The following is a 23418-nucleotide window of genomic DNA, read 5'->3' as shown; positions in this document are numbered from 1 at the left end:
TGAAAATTTGTAGCCTGGCCAGAAAAAGGAAAATCATTTTTAGGATTGGAATATAAGTATGTTATAAAGCTATCACTTGCTAAAGAGATTAACATGGCTAAAATGGAGCCAAAGCTAATTGCCAAGATAATGAGGAAAAGGCCTTGAAGCTATTTCAGAGCTCTTAGAGATAACTCTTGCCATCACAGGCCCAGAGACCTGGAAGTAAAGAATGTTTTGGGGGGCCAGGCCCCATTGCCCTGCACAGCCTGAAGACACTACTCCCCATATCCTGTTTGCTCCAGCTCCAGCAGCAGCTCAAAGGGCCCCAGATACAGTTCAAGCCACTGCTCAAGAAGGTGCAAGCTTGTAAAATAGAAAATCCTAATCTTCCTCTACAGAAATGTTATCAGTATCAAATTATGGGTAGAAAGCATGGGAAAACACCTGGAACAGAGACAAGTACTCAATACATATTTATAGAGACTTACTTACATTTAGAATTCTCTAAAACCAGTAGTACCAGATAACCATTATAGTACAAATTTTAGCCACTCAAAGTACTTGCTTTCAATTCAGTAAAACATTTAGAATTAGTTTCATAATTAAATAAAATCTGTATTATTATACTGAAAATCCATTTACAGACATATGTCAAGCTTATTAATGTTCAGTTTTTTAAACTGTCTAATATGCTATAATGGCATACTTTATATACATATACAACATTGAAAATAAAGAAGCTCATCTTTCACTATTTATGTTTAAATATACATTTAAGTTCTGGAATTATATTTAAAAATATATGAAAAGCTATAAATGGCAATATTCCTGCAAGTAGACTAGCATGAGAATTTTTCACTTTTAATTTTAAGCCCCTATGTATTGTTTAATGATTTTATAAATAGCATATATTATTCACATACTCAATCAAAATAGCACAGATTTTTCCAAAAATACAGTCATTATAAAGTGGAATATATCCTTTTTTTCCTGTTGGCGCATTTTTGAATAAGTAGGTATATTTAAAAATTACTATTTTGAAAGGCAAGAGTTGACTTGTTAAGTCATTACCTCATCTTCTGTTTGCAGGCTTTTATTATAGTTATACAAACAAGCTTTATTTTTGAAAACTTTCAGGAACTCACACCTCTCTCATCTGAGGTTAAGACTGTTCCAAAGGTGAATTTTGCAAGCCAATCAATTAGTAGCAAATGCAATGACTTCATATTTTGGGAAAATTGGCATATTTTTTAAAAACATTTTTTTCCATATGCTACACTTGGCACTAACTTCAGAATGCCCCAGATTGTTCTGGATTATTTCATGGCAAAATTCATTTCTGTATTACCTCATTTTCTTCCCCAAAGGATGCCTTTTTTCTGTTCAAGTTAAGCAGACATTAATATCTCAGCAGGGAAAATATGACTCTTTTAATTTGTATAATAGGCTTTTCAGTCCCAAATATTAGAGTGGTATTACAGTTACTGCTCTATAACTACACAAGATTCCTTTAAGTTTAGTTCAGTTCAACAAATATTTATTGATCATCTTATATACCACAAGCTAGGGTCATTTCTAGAGTTACAAAGTTAGCTAAGTGTTTAAATATTCTGCTGTTCAAACAGTCATCGATCAAAAGAAGAAAGAGGTATCTAAAGAGAATTTCAATGTGACCCCTGAGAGTCAAGAATCCACAAAGAGGGGAATCTCTCTGATTTCTGTTTTTCAAAATAAGCATGCATTCTTCCACTCAAATTTATATTTTTGTCTTATAAGTTCCTACTAAGTAAAATCCCTTTGTATCTTTCTTTGTACCAGGCTTTCTATATAGCTGTAAATCATCAGACTCTGAATAATATTCTTTGTGAATAACAATAGTGTCTGGAAAAAAAAGTAGAACAGGGATGTATATTTCGGGTCTCACAGTCATGTGAAACTAAATCCAATATGAGAAACTTAGATCTTAGCACAAACGAATGCAGCTGATAGAAAGAAGAGTGGAGATAAAGAATGAGGAAAAAGAGAGAAAACGAGTCAGTTCTATAATTCTTCTCTCCTATAAGCAAAAACATCTCCAATCCAGGAAATGCCTTTAATCTCCCATGTAACTAAGGTCATCGCTTTGCTTTCACATATCTATTTTCAACTATTTTTTCTAAAACAGCAGGACAATGTGCTGTTGACTGTTGCTGTGAAAACACAAATGAGGAGAACTTAACCCTGAAATTGAGTTCATTTTTGTTGGAAAAAATGTCTTATGGAAGAATAGTAAGCAATCTGCATGAAACTTACTTAAGAAAGCAGCCATAAAAGAAGGTATTGGTTCAAGGGACAGTTATGACTTAGGAAAAATATTTTATGATAAAAATATTATAGTAGGAAAAATTAAATGACACAGTGCATGAGTGATGAGGCATGGAGTAGGGCACAGGTTTTGCTAAATACTGAATTAATTAAATTACTATTTTTTTGCGTATCATTTTCTTTACTAAAAGCAATCTCAAAGGTTAGCTCTCCTTTTTTTTTTTTTTTTTTTTTGGGGGAAATATTCAGATTCCTATAGTTTCTAAACTCTCTGTGGTCCAACTTAACCCTTTTTAAAAAGTTTTGAGATCACTGGTAACAACAAATTAACCATGACCTCAAAATAATTTTAATGACTTTCACTTATTTTATTTAAAGAAATGACTGCTAGAGAACTAATTTCATTGAAAAACTGAAATGCCACATTTAAAGAATGTGTGTTGTATGAATGCATTGTTTAAAAAATTATCAAAGATCTACTTTTTACTCAGTATTAGATAGCGGGCATAAAATGAAAGCACAGGTGGCATCCTCAAAGATTTTCTACAAAGAATATTTTGTGTCATGACTTAAAAGTAAACTCATCTCCATCTAAAATTTTTTTCAACTGAATATACAGTTGCATCTTACTACAACATGTATTCTCTAAATTGAAAGTATGCCTTCAGGTTAAAGGAAATCTGAGCTAAATGCTTCCTTTTTTTTTTTTTCTGTGACGGAGTTTTGCTCTTGTCACCCAGGCCGGAATGCAATGGCACGATCTCAGATCACCGCAACCTTTGCCTCCTGGGTTCAAGCAATTCTCCTGCCTCAGCCTCCCAAGTAGCTGGGACTACAGGTGGACGCCACCATGCCCAGCTAATTTTTGTATTTTTAGTAGAGACGGGGTTTCACCATGTTGACCAGGATGTTCTCGATCTCTTGACCTCGTGATCTACCCACCTTGGCCTCCCAAAGTGCTAGGATTATAGGCGTGAGCCACTGCGCCTGACCTAAAAATGCTTTCTAAGCAAAGAAGAACAAAACATCTTTATCTTCAACAAAGCTAACAGGAAACATGACCACATAGGAGATTTAGCTGTCAAATATCACCTCATAATGTAAATCTGAACAAACTTTTAAACAGAATATTTATATTTTTATTTCTTTTTTTTTTTTTTTTTTTTTTTTTTGAGACAGAGTCTTACTCTGTCACCCAGGCTGGAGCATAGTGGTGCTATCTTGGCTCACTGCAAACTCTGCCTCTCGGGTTCAAGCAACTCGCCTGCCTCAGCCTCCTGAATAGCTGGGATTACAGGTGTGTACCACCACACCCAGCTAATTTTTTTGTATTTTTACTGGAGACGGGGTTTCACCATGTTGGTCAGGCTGGTTTCGAACTCCTGATCTCGTGATCTGCCCACTTCAGCTTCCCAAAGTTCTGGGATTACAGGTGTAAGCCACTGTGCCCAGCCAATATTTTTCTTTCTAAACCAATGTAATTTACCAAATATCATTACTCCATAAATATATTTTGCTAGATAGCTTAGAGATCCTATCTTTGATTTGTTGAATAAGGTACAGATCATAGTTTTCTGATTTTATGATTCTGTTTTCTCATCTTCAAAATGGGGACAATGGCTTCTTTTGTCCGGTAATATGATGTACTGTTTTCTCATAAATTGTACAGTTTCTCAATGTTTAAACTCACAGAGATAATGTTATTTCTCAAGTTTGTCAAATTAGGACAATAGAAGACTTTTCCAAGTACAGTATTATCAATCTTTACAGTACACGTATAGGTCTGGAGGGATCTCATGGTTAATTGACTCAAGATTTTTGCCTCAAGATAGAACCAAAGTTCCTCACAAGAAATACAATTTAATAAAAATAATGATATTTGAAAATAATGACTTAGACATCTGGAATTCAGAAGAAAGTGAGTAAAAAGGGATAAAAATTTGTTTATTATGCATAATCCATTATATTAGCATGTTAACAAAGTTCCAAGATTAGCAGAGGTCAGAACAGTAGAAAGAAATCTCCAACTCTTCCTGGGGAAGCTTCTGACTCAGAGCAAACTTCAACTTGGCTTTCATTCTTCTTGTCCTCCACAGGGAGAATGAGATCTTTTTGCCCTTTTCTGTCTTTCTGCAATCCATGGCTTAGAATGTTAATCTAGCTTTTCCACGATGTGTATAAGCAAATAATGTCTTTGTGGCCTCAGGGAAATATGACACCTTATTTTATTATTTGAATACTTATACATTAAATTTTGTTACTGAATACTTATGCATTAAATTTTAAAAATTATTTTAGAAATACTTAAAATTTTTTGCATACTGCACTTGAACACTTTCTAAGATCTTGCATTTTAAGTTCTGCTTCTCTTTATCTACTTATCCTTTTATTGCCTCACTATCAATAATAAAAAACTGATATATTTATTCCATCACCAAGTATATTATGTCTTTCACAGTTAACTCCAGGCGACTTTAGTTAACTAATTTTCAACCATATTCTTGATATGTTTGAAAAAAAGATTAAAATATACTTGTAGGATAAACAGTAAATCTTGACTTGTCTCCCAAAGTACATAACCAAGATTAGAAAAATATGGCTTCAACTACAATTGCTAATCAATTGTAGCATTCTTTCCTTCTGAACCCAGGTGCAGAATCTTTTCCAAGCACTGCTCGAGGTAACAACTACTGCTCTTCAAATGTCGGTACAGGAATATAAATGTATTTGTATTCCCTAGTATAGAAATGTTTGTACAATTTTGAATTCATATTATCTATGCAGTTGTGAGCATGCTATAGTTAGTAATTCTCAGTTTAAATGGACAAAATATTGGAATAAATATTTTACTTTTCCTTTGGTAAGCTTACACTTATATCCACCTGAATTATTTAGAAGTAATAAGCAGTTTTCCATAAGGCAAGACAAAGGCACTATGTTCCACTTTGCAAATTATGTAAAGTTCCAATCCCAGGAACTAGAGACTAGGCAGGAAAAAAAAATGATGAAACTTACAGGGAAAATGTGGCATATATACACCATGGAATATTATGCAGCCATAAAAAATGATGAGTTTGTGTCCTTTGTAGGGACATGGATGAACCTGGAAACCATCATTCTCAGCAAACTGACAGAAGAGCAGAAGATCAAACACCGCATGTTCTCACTCATAGGTGGGTGTTGAACAATGAGAACACATGGACACAGGGAGGGGAGCACTACACACTGGGGTCAGTTGGGGGGAAATAGGGGAGGGACGGTAGGGGGTGGGGAGTTGGGGAGAGATAGCAAGGGGAGAGATGCCAGATGTAGGTGATGGGGAGGAAGGCAGCAAATCACACTGCCACGTGTGTACCTATGCAACAATCTTGCATGTTCTTCACATGTACCCCAAAACCTAAAATGCAATAAAATAAATGGGAATAAATAAATAAATATTTCCCTAATAAATAAATAAATAAATAGGTAAATAGCAGTTGCTATTATTTTGTTAGAATTATAAAATATATTTAATATATTATTATGAATTATATGCATGAATGATCTGTGACGAAGGCTCATATGACCTTACAGGACAAAGCCCAAATACCTGAAACTAATCAAGGCCCTTTACAATTTGATCCAACTTTTCTGCTTCATCTTTGACTACTTTCTACCTTGCTTCCACCAAAGGGTAAGTTAAATTGTAGCCTGCAGTTCCTGCAGAACTGTACCCAAGTGTGGTATCACTTTTCACGTCCCCAGACATTTGAAAGTCACTCCTCACCCCACTGACTTCAGTGTCCTTCCCTTCTCTGCTTTACAATTCCTACTTATTTGTCAAGATCCAGGTTAAAATCAGCTCTCTGAAGCCTTCTATGAACTTGGGCAAGGTCAATCATTTCATACTTGTATTATTGGAGCACTTGGTACAGACCTACATTATACTGGGTAATCATAATCACTGGCTAATCATATGACTGTTAATCCCCCATAAACTACATACATGGTCCTCAAAGACAGGAATTCATGGTGCTTTCATGTTTGTGTTTCCAGTTTCTTGAATAGTACTTACACAAAGTAGAAGCTCAATAAATACATATTGAATGAATAAATGTTTGAATAAATCATACACTAACCTAAAGTAAATTTGAGTTATAATCAACACCTTTTCCTAAGTCCACGCTAATCAAATTATTAATTTTACTAGTTTTGTAGGTCCACCAAAAATAACAATCTTGCAACTTCTGTATTCACCTATCCCAATCCCTCCACTTTCTCCTCTTTTACCTAGAGGAAATTGCGAATGCAAAACTGAGAGATTTAAGGTAAAAAGAATCATGCATCACTACAGAATAGACACATTACAAGCATGATTATTTGTTTCTCCTTGCAAACCAATTATTGAATGATTTGTATTGAATAAATGAACTAGAGTGTTCTGAGGGACCCAAAGTGCACTTAATGGGTCACAGCCGACCCATTTTTAAGGGTATAAATAGCACCCTATAACTGAGAAAATTCCTTATAAGAGTTGCCTGACTTAAACTTGGAGAGCGATGAGCTGTTGGTAATTTATTATAAAAGAAGTACTCATCTTTTCTTGTGATTCTCTTCCCTGAAGAATGCATATGCTCTAATCACTGTAGTAAGAGAAATATTCCCTTCCTTTACTCCTCCATGGCCAGTTCCAAAAGAGATTTCTTTTTTAATGCACATCTATTGCATCCTAACTGTTTACCTTAAGGATAGGGAGCAGCTTAAACAACAAAAACATATATAATAAAATATAATTAGAAATAGTAAATAGTAAAAGATTCATCTCAAATTATGCTATGCCCTTTGATAAATAGATTTATATGAAAACATATAACTCATAACTCTTGATTTTTTTCACCAAAGGAAGTAGCTGATAATAAAAAATATTCCATTTTTTTATAGTACAAGCTCTATCAATTTGAGCTTGTTGATGCATTTAAGTGTGATGGCATTAATTACACTGGCAAACACTCCAAAAGTGCACTTTCTTTTATAGCAAAATGCCTTTTAAATAAAATGTTTTCAAACCTGGTTAAGAAAGTCTGGAAGGGAGATAAGCCTCATTATTACTTATGATTATTATAAATATTAAACCCTTCTAGGGTGGGGAGGATGATAAGGGGGTTTGGGTTGAAAAACTAAGGTACTATACTCACTCCCCGGGTGATGGGATCATTCGTACACCAAACCTCAGTGACATGTAATTTATCCATGTAATAAACCTGCACATGAAACCCCTAAACCTAAAAGTCAGAAACAAACCAACAAACAAACACATTTCAACTTGAATAAAAGATTTTAAAATTGGGTTAAAAATATATATATATTAAACCCTTTTATGTCATAAATTGTAGATCCTTAAAAATAAATTATTAGCTTCAAGCTAAATACTAAAATAATTTTATTTCATAGCAATATATCTCAAAGCAATGTGTGCATAATTATAACTTCTGGTATGTTATTAGAGCTAAATTTTGATATGAGAAATTTTTAACACTTTATATTTTAAGACAGATTAAGATTTTTCTAATTTTTAAAAAAAATTACGTATTTGATCAAAGTGGTTCTGATTTAAGATGTAAAAATTCCCCATTTGGTAAACAAAGTCTTGTCAAAGGATGAGTAGAAAACCTGCCATAAAGTTATGAAAAGGGTAACTCATATATTAGGAAATGTTTTACTGCAAAAGATTAAAATAAGCTTAAAATGTTTATACCATCCCACTTTTGACTGGACCAATTGTATAACAAGGTAGGTAAATTGAGACTTTAACCTGCTTTCAAAAATAGCAGAAAAACAGTTCATAAGAATTATGTTGAGTGAGAATTTGAGATTGGAAATTATCTGCAAGGATACATATCTTCCTTCTCCTGACACCATCAAAAGTGTTTCCCTCCTTTATTCCCCAAATTGGCTGAGGAATTACCATACACTCAAGCTACCTCTGTGGAGGTAAGGTTTTCATGTCAGTTCTGGAATCAGATAAACTGGGGTTTTCTTGGAGCTTCGGTATCTGAAAGCAACAAGTGCCAGGGCAAACTACTTAAACTCTTTTAGATTCAGGATCTTCTCTCTTGTTTCAGGGGTGAACATCCAATTTTCCATAATATGATTCTTATGTATTGCATGTCTGTAACAAAATATCTCATATACCTCATAAATATATATACCTACTATGTACCCACAAAAAGTAAGAATTAAAGCATTTTAAAAATGAGGATAATGATACCTACTTCTGAAAGTTGTTATAAGTATTAAGTAATAATCCTTAAGTAGGTAATATTTATTTGAACTCCTGCCTCCCCATCGTCTCTAATATCCAAACAACAAAGTAATCACATAAATTCTAACTTTAAAAAATGCTTCTCATAACTGAGACCTTTTCTTACCAACTGTCTCTCATTGTCTTCCATCTCCTCCTCATTCTATTTATCTTCTGCAACATTGTTAGTGTTCCCTTTCCCAAAATCCATCTAGTCATATCATGTTTCACCATTTGCAATGACTTACTGTTAATTCCTTTTTGTTTATATTCTAAAAGTCAACAACTTGGCATGCCATTCAGAACTGGCTCAGTCTGGATTCATCTCGCATCTTATGTTTTGGGGTTTACTGTAACCACATTGCAGTTAGTGTTCAACAAACACGCATACATCTATGACTTTGTCTACACTAATTCCTCTACCTAAAATATTATTCGTCAGTGTCTCATTTTCATATCCCATGTCAATGTCATCTCTGTGAAACCTTCCTCATTAGTGTTTCTATAGTACTCAGTTCTAGTATAAACTTGATTATGATATATTGTGAATTTATATGGCATTTACACAGAATTGAGAGCAGATAGTTATCCTGTAAATAGAAAATATTAGCATATAGTCATTTTTGATTAAATAAAAATATCTGTGGATAAACTTAATAAAAGCAAAAGAAATCTTAAAAAAAATAATTGTGAAATTAGATACAGTAAATACATAATTTGTAAGAGCAACTTATATGCCATCATTTAGTTTAAATTCTGATTTTAAGTTGCCTGAAAAACAAAGTAAAAATGAAGAATAAATTGAGTAATCTAATTCTCATTGTTTAAAAGGAGAAAAGCTGGCATTGTAGATACTAAGAGAAGCTAAGATTTTTCTGGCTCCAGATTTTAAAAGAAAATTCTCAATGAAACTTTATATATGAAATATGAGATGCTAAGTAATTAGTAAATTTTACCCTCAACAATTATGTTTATTTCCAGTATTTGCTGGAAAAACTCTATGACTATTTTTTATTTTATTACATGATACAGGTGTACTATTAAGATTCAATGAAGGTAATTATATATCAGATCAAATTATTATGGTGTTATTGGTCTAATTTCTTCCAAAGACCACTGTTAGAGTAGCTGGGAAAGTGGTTCTAAATTCTATTTGAGCTGTGAACCCTTTTAAGAATCTTTCGAATACTACAGACCTCTCAGCACAAAAATGCACCAGCATACTGGCTTTGTATACAATTTCTGGAAGTTCATTGATCCCTTTAATTCCGTCCATAGGTCCTAAGGACCAGAGTATAGATGGATTACACAGTCTTTAAATAATTTCTCATACTTATCAATTTTCAGGCTTAATACTTTTGATTTAAAAAAAATGAGGGGTAAATGATTCAAGGCTGCAGCTTTACTGTAATTCCTAAAATATTTCATCTGAATGACTCTGCAAAACCACAAGGCAAAATTTCTTTTCTCAAGCTAACAGTACACTTAACTGCTTAGACCATATCACTTTTGCTTTCCGCAGGCATTTTTTATGGCTGGATGAAAGGGTATCCAACCTGTCAGTTGCTAAACTGACAGGTCATAAAACTGACATGTCATTATCAAAGGCCACAGAGAAGCAGAATACAGAGGTAGCTAAGGCAAAACAGAATTTTCTTCAAAGAGATACTTGAGATTCACTCAGCTCAAGACATGTTAGTTAATGGATGCTGTTTTCTAAGTCCTTTATACTTTGCATACATTATTTCATTTACGATAAATTAGTCATTATTGCATTATAAATATGAGGCAACGAAGGCTCAGAGACATTAAATAATTCGCTCAACTTTTCAAAGTTAGTAACGAAGCTAAATTTCAATCTGAGATATATAACTCCAAGTTCGTGGTCTTTCTCGCACACATTTTGATAATCCTTCTTCCTCCTTCCTTTGCTTACTCATACTGAAAAAAGTTAGGAAACTCTACATTCTAAGAGACTCCTTTCATAACTCTGCTCAGAAAGAAGGTAAATAAGATCAAAGTTTTTTGTTAAGATCAAAACACTGGCAAGAAGGGAAGAAGATGGCCAAATAGGAACAGCTCTGGAGTGCAGGGAGTGCAGTTCCCAGCAAGAAGAATGGCAGAGGGTGAGTGATTACCGCATTTCCAAAAGAGTTTTTACTGCCAGTGGACCAGGAGATTTCCGGGCTGAAAAGTGCCACGAGTTTCCAGCACAGCTGTTTCAGCTGGTGCTGCGGGTCTCCGCACAAAATCTAGAACAAATCCGGGCAGCCATTTCAACAGGCGCCTGGAATGCCTGGGATACAGAGCCACCCATTCGACTGAAGAAAAAAGGGGGCTGAAACAGGGAGCCAGGTGATCTGGCTGAGCAGGTCCCAGCCCCCACAAAGACCAGCAATCTGAAATGCTCTGGGCTGAGAGTTTCACAGCATACAGAGCTGGACCCAGGACAGTCCAGCTTGGTGAGGGGAAGAGCATCAGCCATTACTGAGTCAGTCCGCTACTACCGAGGCAGTCCACCATTACTGAGGCAGTCTGCCATTACCAAGGCAGTCCCAAACCAATGAGAATGAATAAAGCATTGAAGAATTAATGCATTTAATACCAGAATATCTGGGACACATTTAAAGCAGTGTCTAGAGGAAAATTTACAGCAATAAATGCCCACATGAGAAGTAAGGAAAGATCTACAATCGACATCCTAGCATCAAAATTGAAAGAGTTAGAGGAACAAGATCAAAAAAACTCAAAAGCTAGCAGAAAACAAGAAATAACTAAGATCAGAGAAGAACTAAAGGAAATAGAGATACAAAAAAACCTTCAAAAAAATCAATAAATCCAGGAGTTGGTTTTTTGAAAAGATCAACAACATAGACAGGCCACTAGCCAGATTAATGAAAAAGAAAAGAAAGAAGAATCAAATAGATGCAATAAAAAATGATAAAGGAGATATCGCCACCAATTCCACAGAAATACAAACTACCATCAGAGATTACTACAAACAACTCTATGCACATAAACCAGTAAACCTGGAAGAAGTGGGTAAACTCCTGGACACTTGCATCCTCTCAAGCCTAAACCAGGAAGAAATTGAAACCCTGAATAGGCCAATAACAAGGGCTGAAGATGAGGCAGAAATTAATAGCCTACCAACTAAAAAAAGCCCAGGTCCAGATGAGTTCACAGCCGAATTCTACCAGACATACAAAGAAGAGCTGGTACTATTCCTTCTGAAACTATTCCAAATAATCCAAAAAGAGGGAATCCTTCCCAAATCATTTTATGAGGCCAACGTCATCCTGATACCAAAACCTAGTAGAGACTCAACAAAAAAAGAAAACTTCAGGCCAATATCCATGATGAACATAGATGTGAAAATCTTGAATAAAATACTGCCAAATTGATTGCAACAGCACATCAAAAAGCTTATCCATCACCATCAAGTAAGCTTCATCCCAAGGAAGCAAGGCTGGTTCAACATACACAAGTCTATAAGTGTAATCTACCACATAAACAGAATCAAAGACAAAAGCCACATAATCATCTCAATAGATGCAGAGATGGCCTTCAACAAAATTCAACAGCCCTTTATGCTAAAAACTCATAATAAACTAGGTACAGATGGAATGTATCTCAACATGATAAAAGCTATTTACAACAAACCCATAGCCAATATCATACTGAATGGGCAAAAACTGGAAGTATTCCCTTTGAAATCTGGCACAAGACAAGGATGCCCTCTCTGACCACTCCTATTCAATATAGTATTGGAAGTTCTAGCCAGAGCAATCAGACAAAAAGAAGAAATAAAGGGTATTCAATTAGGAAAGGAGGAAATCAAACTGTCTCTATTTGTAGATGACAACATTGTATATTTAGAACCCCATCGCCTCAGCCCAAAATCTCCTTAAAATGATAAGCAACCTCAGCAAAGTGTCAGGATACAAAATCAATGTGCAGAAATCACAAGCATTCCTACACACCAATAACAGACTAAAAGAGAACCAAATCAAGAGCGAACTGCCATTCACAATTCCTACAAAGAGAGTAAAATACCTAGGAATACAACTGACAAAGGATGTAAAGGACCTCTTCAAGGAGAACTATGAACCACTGCTCAGGGAAATAAGAGAAGACACAAACAGATGGAAAAACATTACATGCTCATGGTTAGGAAGAATCAATATCGTGAAAATGGCCATACTGCACAAAGTAATTTATAGATTCAATGCTATTCCCACCAAGCTACCTATGACCCTCTTCACAGAACTGGAAAAAAAAACAACTTAAACTTCATATGCAACCAAAAGAGAGCCCACAGAGCCAAGACAATCCTAAGCAAAAAGAACAAAGCTAGAAGCATCAAGCTACCTGACTTCAAACTATACTACAAGGCTACAGTAATCAAAACAGCTTGGTACTGGTACCAAAATAGAGATACAGGCCAATGGAACAGAACAGAGGCCTCAGAAGCAACGCTACACATCTACAACCATCCGATCTTTGACAAACCTAACAAAAACAAGAAATGGGGAAAGGATTCCCTGTTTAATAAATGGTGTTGGGATAACTGGCTAGCCATGTGCAGAAAACAGAAACTGGACCCCTTCCTGACACCTTACACTAAAATTAACTCCAGATGGATTAAAGACTAATTAAACATAAGACCTAACACCATAAAAATCCTAAAAGAAAACCTAAGTAAAGCCATTCAGGACATAGGCATAGGCAAGGACTTAATGACTAAAATACAAAAAGCATTGGCAACAAAAGCGAAAATAGACAAATGGGATCTATGTAAACTCCAGAGCTTCTGTAGAGCAAAAGAAACATCACTACAGTGAACTGGCAATCAACAGAATGGGAAAAAAATTTTTGCAATCTACCCATCTGTCAAAGGGCTAATATCCAGAATCTAGAAAGAACTAAAACAGATTTACAAGAAAAAAACAAACAAGCCCATTCAAAAGTGAGCAAAGGACATGAACAGCCAGTTTTCAAAAGAAGACATATATGAGGCCAACAAACATATGAAAAAATGCTCATCATCACTGGTCATTAGAGAAATGCAAATCAAAACCACATTGAGATACCATCTCATGCCAGTTAGAATGGTGGTCATTAAAAAATCTGGAGACAGGTAATAATCACAAGAGTTGGGAGGATCCAAGATGGCCATTTAGGAACAGCTCAGGATTGCAGCTCCCAGTGAAAGCGCAGAGGGTGAGTGGACGCCGCATTTTTATTGCCCACAGACTAGGAAATTCCCAGGCGGAGGAGCTCCACAGGTCACCAGCGCGGCTGTTTCGGCCAGCGTGGCTGTGCCAGCCAGCGCCGCTGCTTTGCCCCGCGTGGCTGCTTTGTTGGCGCCCTGGAGCAGCGGTTCTCTGTACAAAATACACCGGTCCGGGTGCCCTTTTGGCTGGCGATTGGAGCCACGGGAAGTCGCCCATTCGTCTGTTTAAAAAGGGGATTGAGCAGAGAACCAGGACAGTAGATTCCAGGGCAAAAAAAAAAAAAAAAAGCGCCACAAACCTCAGTGCTGCTGTTTAAGCCAGCGCAGTGAGTGGCCGCAGGGGAAAACAAACAGACCCCGGCACCTCTTCAACAGGCGACTGGAACACCAACTTAAAAAAGGCTCTGAGGCAGGGAGCCAGGCGATCAGGCTCGGCTGGTCCCACCCCCACAAAAGAACAGCAACCAGAAACTCTGGATTGAGAGTTTCACAGCAAGCGCAGCTGAACCCGGGACGGTCCAGCTCTGAGGGGGAGGGGCGTCCGCCATTACCGAGGCAGCCCGCCACTACGGAGGCAGTCAGCCAATGCTGAGGCAGCCCGCTGTTGCCAAGGCAACCCGCCACTGCAGGGAGACGCCACCTCAACAGAGGCGGGCCACCATTGCCAAAGCAGTTCTAACTACACCCATATCAACAGGACTGCAGAGAAGTTCACTCGGCAGCTGGGCTGAGCCCACAGCAGCTCAGCAAAGCCTCTACAGGCAGACAGTGACTAGGCTGCCTCCTTGCTGGGCAGGGCAGCTCTGAAGAAAAAAAAAAAAAAAAAAAAAAGAGAAGGCAGCAGCATAACCGAAACTCATAAAGCCCTAAATCCCTGGGACAGAGCACCTGGGAACAAAAAGCAGTTTATGAGTTCTGCTGCAGCAGACCTAAACGTACCTGCCCAGCAGCTTTGAATGAACAACAGAGCTCATAGCTCACCATTTGAGCTCCTATAAAGAAGAGACTGTCTCCTCAAGCAGCTCCCTGACCCCTATATATCCAAAGAGCCACCTCATAAAGGAGAGATCAGATTGACACTAGGCAGGTATCCTTCTGGGACAAAGATAGCAGAAGAAGAAAACTGGTAACAACCCTTACTGTTCAGCAGCTGCTGCAGATGAACCCCAGGCAAGCAGGGCCTGGAGTGAACCTCAGCAGACCTACAGCAGAGGGGCCAGACTGTCAAAAGGAAAACCAAGAAACACAAATAACCTCATCATCAACAAACAGAACGTCAATCTGAAAGATTTGAGACCCAATCTGAAAGCCAGCAACTACAAAGTCGACAGGTGGATAAATCCTTAAAGATGGGAAGAAACCAGCGCAAAAAGGATGAAAACACCCGAAACCAGAACACCTCTCCTCCTACAAGGTATCACAACTACTCACCAGCAAGGGAACAAGGTTGGAGGGAGAACGAGTGTAATGAAATGACAGAATCAGACTTCAGAAGGTGGGTAGTAAGAAACTTCTGTGAACTTAAAGAACATATTCTAACCAAATGCAAAGAAACTAAGAACCTTGAAAAAAGATTTGACGAAATGCTAACGAGAATGGACAAAATAGAAAGGAATATAAGTGAATTGATGGAGCTGAAAAACGCAACACGAGAACTTCGCGAAGCATGCACAAGTATCAACAGCCGAATTGACCAAGCAGAAGAAAGGATATCAGAGGTCGAAGATCAACTCAATGAAATAAAACAGGAAGGCAAGACTGGAGAAAAAAGGTTAAAAAGGAATGAACAAAATCTCCAAGAAATGTGGGACTATGTGAAAAGACCTAATCTACGTTTGATAGGCGTACCTGAATGCGACAAAGAGAATGAATCCAAGCTGGAAAATACTCTTCAGGATATTATCCAGGAAAACTTCCCCAACCTAGCAAGGCAGGCAAACATTCAAGTCCAGAAAATACAGAGAACACCACAAAGATAGTCGTCAAGAAGAGCAACCCCAAGGCACATAATCGTCAGATTCACCAGGGTTGAAATGAAGGAGAAAATACTAAGGGCAGCCAGAGAGAAAGGTCGGGTTACCCACAAAGGGAAGCCCATCAGACTCACAGCAGATCTCTCAGCAGAAACCCTACAAGCCAGAAGAGAGTGGGGGCCAATATTCAACATCCTTAAAGAAAAGAACTTTCAACCCAGAATCTCCTATCCAGCCAAACTAAGCTTCATAAGTGAAGGAAAAATAAAAGCCTTTGGGAACATGCAAGTACTCAGAGATTTCATCACCACCAGGCCAGCTCTACAAGAGCTCCTGAAAGAGGCTCTACACATATAAAGGAACAACAAGTACCAGCTCAACTAAAGGGCAAAACACCCAGCTAGCAAGAAAATGGCAGTATCAAATTCGCACATAACAATATTAACCCTAAGTGTAAATGGACTAAATGCCCCAATCAAAAGACACAGGCTGGCAAATTGGATAAAAAGCCAAAACCCATCGGTGTGCTGTATCCAGGAAACTCATCTCACATGCAAGGATACACAAAGGCTCAAAATAAAGGGATGGAGGAAGATTTACCAAGCAAATGGAGAGCAAAAAAAAGCAGGAGTTGCAAGTCTCATCTCTGATAAATTAGACTTTAAAGCAACAAAGATCATAAGAGACAAAGAAGGACATTACACAATGGTAAAAAGATCAATGCAACAAGAAGAGCTAACGATCCTAAATATATACGCACCCAATACAGGAGCACCCAGATATGTAAGGCAAGTTCTTAATGACTTACAAAGAGACTTAGACTCCCACACAATAATAGTGGGAGACTTTAACACCCCATTGTCAATATTAGACAGATCAACCAGACAGAAAATTAACAAGGATATGCAGGACTTGAACTCAGACCTGGACCAAGCAAACCTAACAGACATTCACAGAACTCTCCACCGCAATTGCACAGAATATACATTCCTCTCAGCACCACATCACACCTACTCTAAAATTGACCACATAATTGGGAGTAAATCAGTCCTCAGCAAATGCAAAAGAACGGAAATCGTAACAAACGGTCTCTCAGACCACAGTGCAATCAAGTTAGAACTCAGAATTCAAAAACTAACCCAGAACCACACAGCTTCATGGAAACTGAACAACTTGCTTTTGAATGTTGACTGGATAAACAACGAAACTAAGACAGAAATAAAGATGTTCTTCGAAACCAACGAGAATGAAGACACAACATACCAGAATTTCTGGGACACATTTAAAGAAGTCTCTAGAGGAAAATATATAGCAATAAGTGCCCACATGAGAAGCAAGGAGAGATCAAAAATTGACACTCTATCGTCAAAACTGAAAGAGCTAGAGGAGCAAGATCAAAAAACCTCAAAGTCTAGCAGAAGACAAGAAATAGCTAAGATCAGAGCAGAACTGAAGGAGATAGAGACACAAAAAACCCTTCAAAAAATCAATAAATCCAGGAGCTGGTTTTTTGAAAATATCAACAAAATAGACAGACCACTAGCCAGATTAATAAAAAAGAAAAGAGAGAATAACCAAATTGATGCAATAAAAAACAATAAAGGGGATATCACCACAGATTCCACAGAAATTCAAACCATCATCACAGATTATTACAAACAACTCTATGCACATAAACTAATAAACCTGGAAGAAATGGATAAATTCCTGGACACTTGCCTCCTCCCAAGCCTAAACCAGGAAGAAGCTGAAACCCTGAACAGACCCATAACAAGGTCTGAAGTTGAGGCAGCAATTAAGAGCTTACTACCCAAAAAAAGCCCAGGTCCAGACGGGTTCACAGCCGAATTCTACCAGACATACAAAGAGGAGCTGGTACCATTCCTTCTGAAACTATTCCAAACAATTCAAAAAGAGTGAATTCCTCCCAAATCATTTTATGAGACCAACATCATCCTGAGTCCAAAACCCGGCAGAGACTTGACAAGAAAAGAAAACTTCAGGCCAATATCCATGATGAACATAGATGCAAAAATCTTCAATAAAATACTGACAAGCCGATTGCAACAGCACATCAAAAAGCTTATCCACCATGATCAAGTAGGCTTCATCCCGGGGATGCAAGGCTGGTTCAACATACACAAGTCTATAAACGTAATTCACCACATAAACAGAACCAAAGTCAAAAACCACATGATTATCTCAATTTATGCAGAGAAGGCCTTTGACAAAATTCAACAGCCCTTTATGCTAAAAACCCTCAATAAGCTAGGTATTGACGGAACGTATCTCAAAATAATAAAAGCTATTTATGACAAACCAACAGCCAATATCATACTGAATGGGAAAAAACTGGAAGCATTCCCCTTGAAATGTGGCACTAGACAAGGTGCCCTCTCTCACCACTGCTATTCAATATAGTATTAGAAGTTCTAGCCAGAGCAATCAGGCAAGAAAAAGAAATAAAGGGCATTCAAATAGGAAAGGAGGAAGTCAAATTGTCTCTATTTGCAGATGACATGATTGTATATCTAGAAGACCCCCATCGTCTCAGCCCCAAATCTCCTGAAACTGATAAGCAAGTTCAGCAAAGTCTCAGGATACAAAATCAGTGTGCAAAAATCACATGCATTCCTATATACCAATAACAGACTTAAAGAGAGCCAAATCAAGAAGAAACTTCCATTCACAATTGCCACAAAGAGAATAAAATACCTAAGAATACAACTAACAAGGAACGTAAAGGACCTCTTCAAAGAGAACTACAAGCCACTGCTCAACGAAATAAGAGAGGACACAAACAGATGGAGAAACATTCCATGTTCATGGTTAGGAAGAATCAATATCATGAAAATGGCCATACTGCCCAAAGTAATTTACAGATTCAATGCTATCCCAATCAAGCTACCAATGACCTTCTTCACAGAACTGGAAAAAATCACCTTAAACTTCATATGGAACCAAAAGAGAGCCCGCATAGCCAAGTCAATTCTAAGCAAAAAGAAGAAAGTGGGAGGCATCACACTACCGGACTTCAAACTATACTACAAGGCTACAGTAATCAAAACAGCATGGTACTGGTACCAAAACAGAGATATAGGCCAATGGAACAGAACAGAGGTCTCGGAGGCAATGCAACGTATCTACAACCATCTGATCTTTGACAAATCAGACAAAAACAAGCAATGGGGAAAGGATTCCCTGTTCGATAAATGGTGTTGGGAAAGCTGGCTAGCCATGTGAAGAAAGCAGAAACTGGACCCCTTCCTGACACCTTACACTAAAATTAACTCCAGATGGATTAAAGACTTAAACATAAGACCTAACACCATAAAAACCCTAGAAGAAAATCTAGGCAAAACCATTCAGGACGTAGGTGTAGGCAAGGACTTCATGACTAAAACACCAAAAGCATTGACAACAAAAGCCAAAATAGACAAATGGGACCTAATCAAACTCCACAGCTTCTGCACAGCAAAAGAAGCAGTCATTAGAGTGAATCGGCAACCAACAGAATGGGAAAAAATTTTTGCAGTTTACCCATCTGACAAAGGGCTGATATCCAGAATTTACAAAGAACTAAAACAGATTTACAAGAAAAAAACTAACAAGCCCATTCAAAAGTGGGCAAAGGATATGAACAGATACTTTACAATAGAAGACATACATGAGGCCAACAAACATGAAAAAATGCTCATCATCACTGGTCATCAGAGAAATGCAAATCAAAACAACATTGAGGTACCATCTCACGCCAGTTAGAATGGCGATCATTAAAAAATCTGGAGACAACAGATGCTGGAGAGGATGTGGAGAAATAGGAACACTTTTGCACTGTTGGTGGGAGTGTAAATTAGTTCAACCATTGTGGAAGACAGTGTGGCGATTCCTCAAGGACCTAGAAATAGAAATTCCATTTGACCCAGCAATCCCATTACTGGGTATATATCCAAAGGATTACAAATCGTTCTACTATAAGGACACGTGCACACGAATGTTCATTGCAGCACTGTTTACAATAGCAAAGACCTGGAACCAACCCAAATGCCCATTGACGATAGACTGGATAGGGAAAATGTGGCATATATACACCATGGAATATTATGCAGCCATCAAAAACGATGAGTTTGGGTCCTTTGTAGGGACATGGATGAACCTGGAAACCATCATTCTCAGCAAACTGACAGAAGAGCAGAAGATCAAACACCGCATGTTCTCACTCATAGGTGGGTGTTGAACAATGAGAACACATGGACACAGGGAGGGGAGCACTGCACACTGGGGTCAGTTGGGGGGAAATAGGGGAGGGACGGTGGGCGGTGGGGAGCTGGGGAGAGATAGCAAGGGGAGAAATGCCAGATGTAGGTGATGGGGAGGAAGGCAGCAAATCACACTGCCACATGTGTACCTATGCAACAATTTTGCATGTTCTTCACATGTACCCCAAAACCTAAAATGCAATAAAATAAATAAATGGGGGAAAAAAATAAAAAATAAAAATAAAAATAAATAATCACAAGGGTCTTATAAAGTAAAAGCCGTGGAGGCGTAAGAGGAAGAACCAGAGAGATGGCAGTATGAGAAAGGCTTGGTCCAATATTGTTGGCTTTGAAGACGGAAGAAGAGGCCACAAGCCAAGGGAGGTGGGCTGTCCCTAGAAGATGGAAAAGGCAAGGAAACGGATTTTCTCTAGAGCCTCCAGAAAGAATGCAGCTCAGCGGACACCTTGATTTTAGTCCATTGAGACCCATTTAGGACTTCTGACTTTTTGTATTACAATATCAATAAATTTGTGTTGATTTAAAAAAAAAAATCTGGAGACAACAGATGCTAGAGAGGATGTGGAGAAACAGGAACACTTTAACACTGTTGGTGTGAGCATAAATTACTTGAACCACTGTGGAAGACAGTGTGGCGATTCCTCAAGGACCTAGAAATTGAAATTCCATTTGACCCAGCAATCCCATTATTCGGTATATATTCAAAGCATTCTATTATAAAGACACAGGCACACATATGTTCACTGCGGCACTGTTTACAATAGCAAAGACTTGGAACCAACCCAAATGCCCATTGATGATAGACTGGACAAGGAAAATGTGGCACATATACACCATGGAATACTATGCAGCCATAAAAAATGATGAATTTGTGTCCTTTGTAGGGACCTAAATGAATCTGAAAACCATTATTCTCAGCAAACTAACACAAGAACAGAAAATCAAACACTGCATGTTCTCACTCATAGGCTGGTGTTAAACAATGAGAACATGGACACAGGGAGGGGAGCATCACAAACTGGGGTCTGTTGAGGGGGGACGAGGGGAAGGGCAGTGGGGGGTCGGAAGGTTGGGGAGGGATAACATGGGGAGAAATGCCTAAAATAGGTGACAGGGGGATGGGGGCAGCAAACCACATTGCCATGTATGTACCTGTGCAACAATTCTGCATGATATGCACATGTACCCCAGAATCTAAAGTACAATAAAAAATATATATATTAAAAAAAAAAAAAAGATTAAAACACTGGCATTACTTTAAGGGTCTTTCCTGAATGGACTCTCCCATCTACTACCCTAGTAGTTATGCAGCCATTTATTTAACCACACTTGTCCAATATACATTGGTTGGTTGTGGGTTTTAAAATATATAACTTCTCTTAAAGTGAGTGAAATAGTTAAGAAAAAAAGAAAAGAAATAAAGAAAGAAAAGGAAAGAAAAAAAATCTCACCATTTAAAAATGCTGTTTGTATAAGTAATTATTGTAGAGAATTTTGCCTGTGGGCAAATATTTCAGAAACATACACATAAAATATTTTAGGAATGTCAAAGATGAATGGAATGGGGTGAGAGGATCTATCTAGGGAAGGTAGATGAGATATTCCAGAATCCACTAGGATGAAATAAAGTATTTAATCTCCCTTATTTGGGATGTAGGCTGTACTTAAGTTCAAAATTGTCACACATAAATTTTTCCTCTTTACCTTTAAAATACCTAAAAGAATAACAACAGTAAACTGTTTTAAGCTAAAATATTTTAAGCTAAGAGTAAAGATAACAAAAAAGTTACAAAAATTTAAAGCTAAAATCAAAATTAAAATATAACTGTAAAATGATAAAAAACATGAGAAAAATAAATATAATAAAAACAGATTTGCCTATTGGTTCCTAATTTTTTTAATGAAAGGCAATGATATATTCCATCTTAAAACACAGAGTTATTTTTTTTAAAAAAACTCTGGTACAAGTAATTAATATAGATCTAGTTATAATTGGTTCATGTATTTATGCTATCCAATTATTTTTCTGTAAAAAATATAGAAATTTTTTAAAGAGAATGATAGACCAAAGAATCCACCCATTCATGGAGAAAATAAAATAAGTCATTTACAGGGGAAAGAAATTAAACTAGCTCAGACATTGCACCAACAATCTTTAATACCAGAAAATAGTAGAACAGTAGCTGCAAAATACTTCTTGGAATAAAACCCAAGTATTTTACAACATTTTATAATTTGCAATTTGTAGAAATTTTGAATTTGTAGAAATTCAAAAACTCAGAGAATATAGTATCTGTGAGTACTTACTGACAATGAAATTCAGCCATCAAATGTGTGAATGAAAACAAAGAACTGAGGAATGAAGAAGCTGTGATAAAAAGACTGGCAGAGAAAATGAAATTCATTTAAATGAAAGCCAAAACTAAACTGTGAGAATTACAGCTATAGAACTAAATGACAATCTTACAAAAGCTGAAAAGTAAACATTATATTACATTGAGTAAAAAATGGAAACAAAGAAATGGATGGATGAAGGAAGAATACTCATTTTCTCACCTTTTACAGCAGAAATCAGTCAATAAGGTATAAAATTGAAACATAAACTTTAAAAAAAACTTTTTAACATTTCTCATCTTTTTTAAATACAGAAGGCTCTTTTAGGAATACTATGTCTGATGAAGAAACATCTACTAGAAGCTTAAAAAATCTTTCATTTTCCTTTTGTTAAATTCCAGTAAATTTAAACTTATTTCTTTTAAAGTAAATTATTATATATATTTAGATTCCAATTTTTATGTACTGTTTCTAATCATCCATAGCTGTTTTCCTATCTTTATAGATGCATTAAGCAATAGCTGGAAAGATGTTCTAATTATTAATTTTTTTCTGGGTGATTGGGCATGGAAGGAAGGTATTTTATTGTCTTGTACATTTCTTGATTGTTTAAATGTCCACAAAGAGGGTTATTATTTCTATGAAAAATAATAATTCTACATTCTACTTAAAATCATGGAAGTATCACAAAAGAGGGTAGTAGGTAGATAATCTTGAAAATAATAAACACTTGAGGTATGTTATGCATTCTTCTTTATATGGAAAGATTGTGCAGTAATTTCAGAAGAAAAGATTAAATAAGAAAACTTGAAATAAAATTGTATTTCTTCTATCACTTAAAGCTGTAAGCTGACATCTCAAGTTAACTTTCCTAAATCAAACCTTCTTTAAATGGAATTCAAAAATCAGATTATAGATTTAAAAAGTATTATAAACTTTATTTTTAGTAAAATTTATTTGAAAAATAGCTCTTTATTATTGTGTCATTAGATAATTAAGTTAGACCATAATACAAATTATTTATTTTCA

This window comes from Sapajus apella, unplaced genomic scaffold (genome assembly GCF_009761245.1).
Source record: "Sapajus apella isolate SASKATOON/1434 unplaced genomic scaffold, GSC_monkey_1.0 scaffold28, whole genome shotgun sequence".
NCBI lineage: Eukaryota > Metazoa > Chordata > Mammalia > Primates > Cebidae > Sapajus > Sapajus apella.
Note: the sequence above shows the minus strand (reverse complement) of the source record.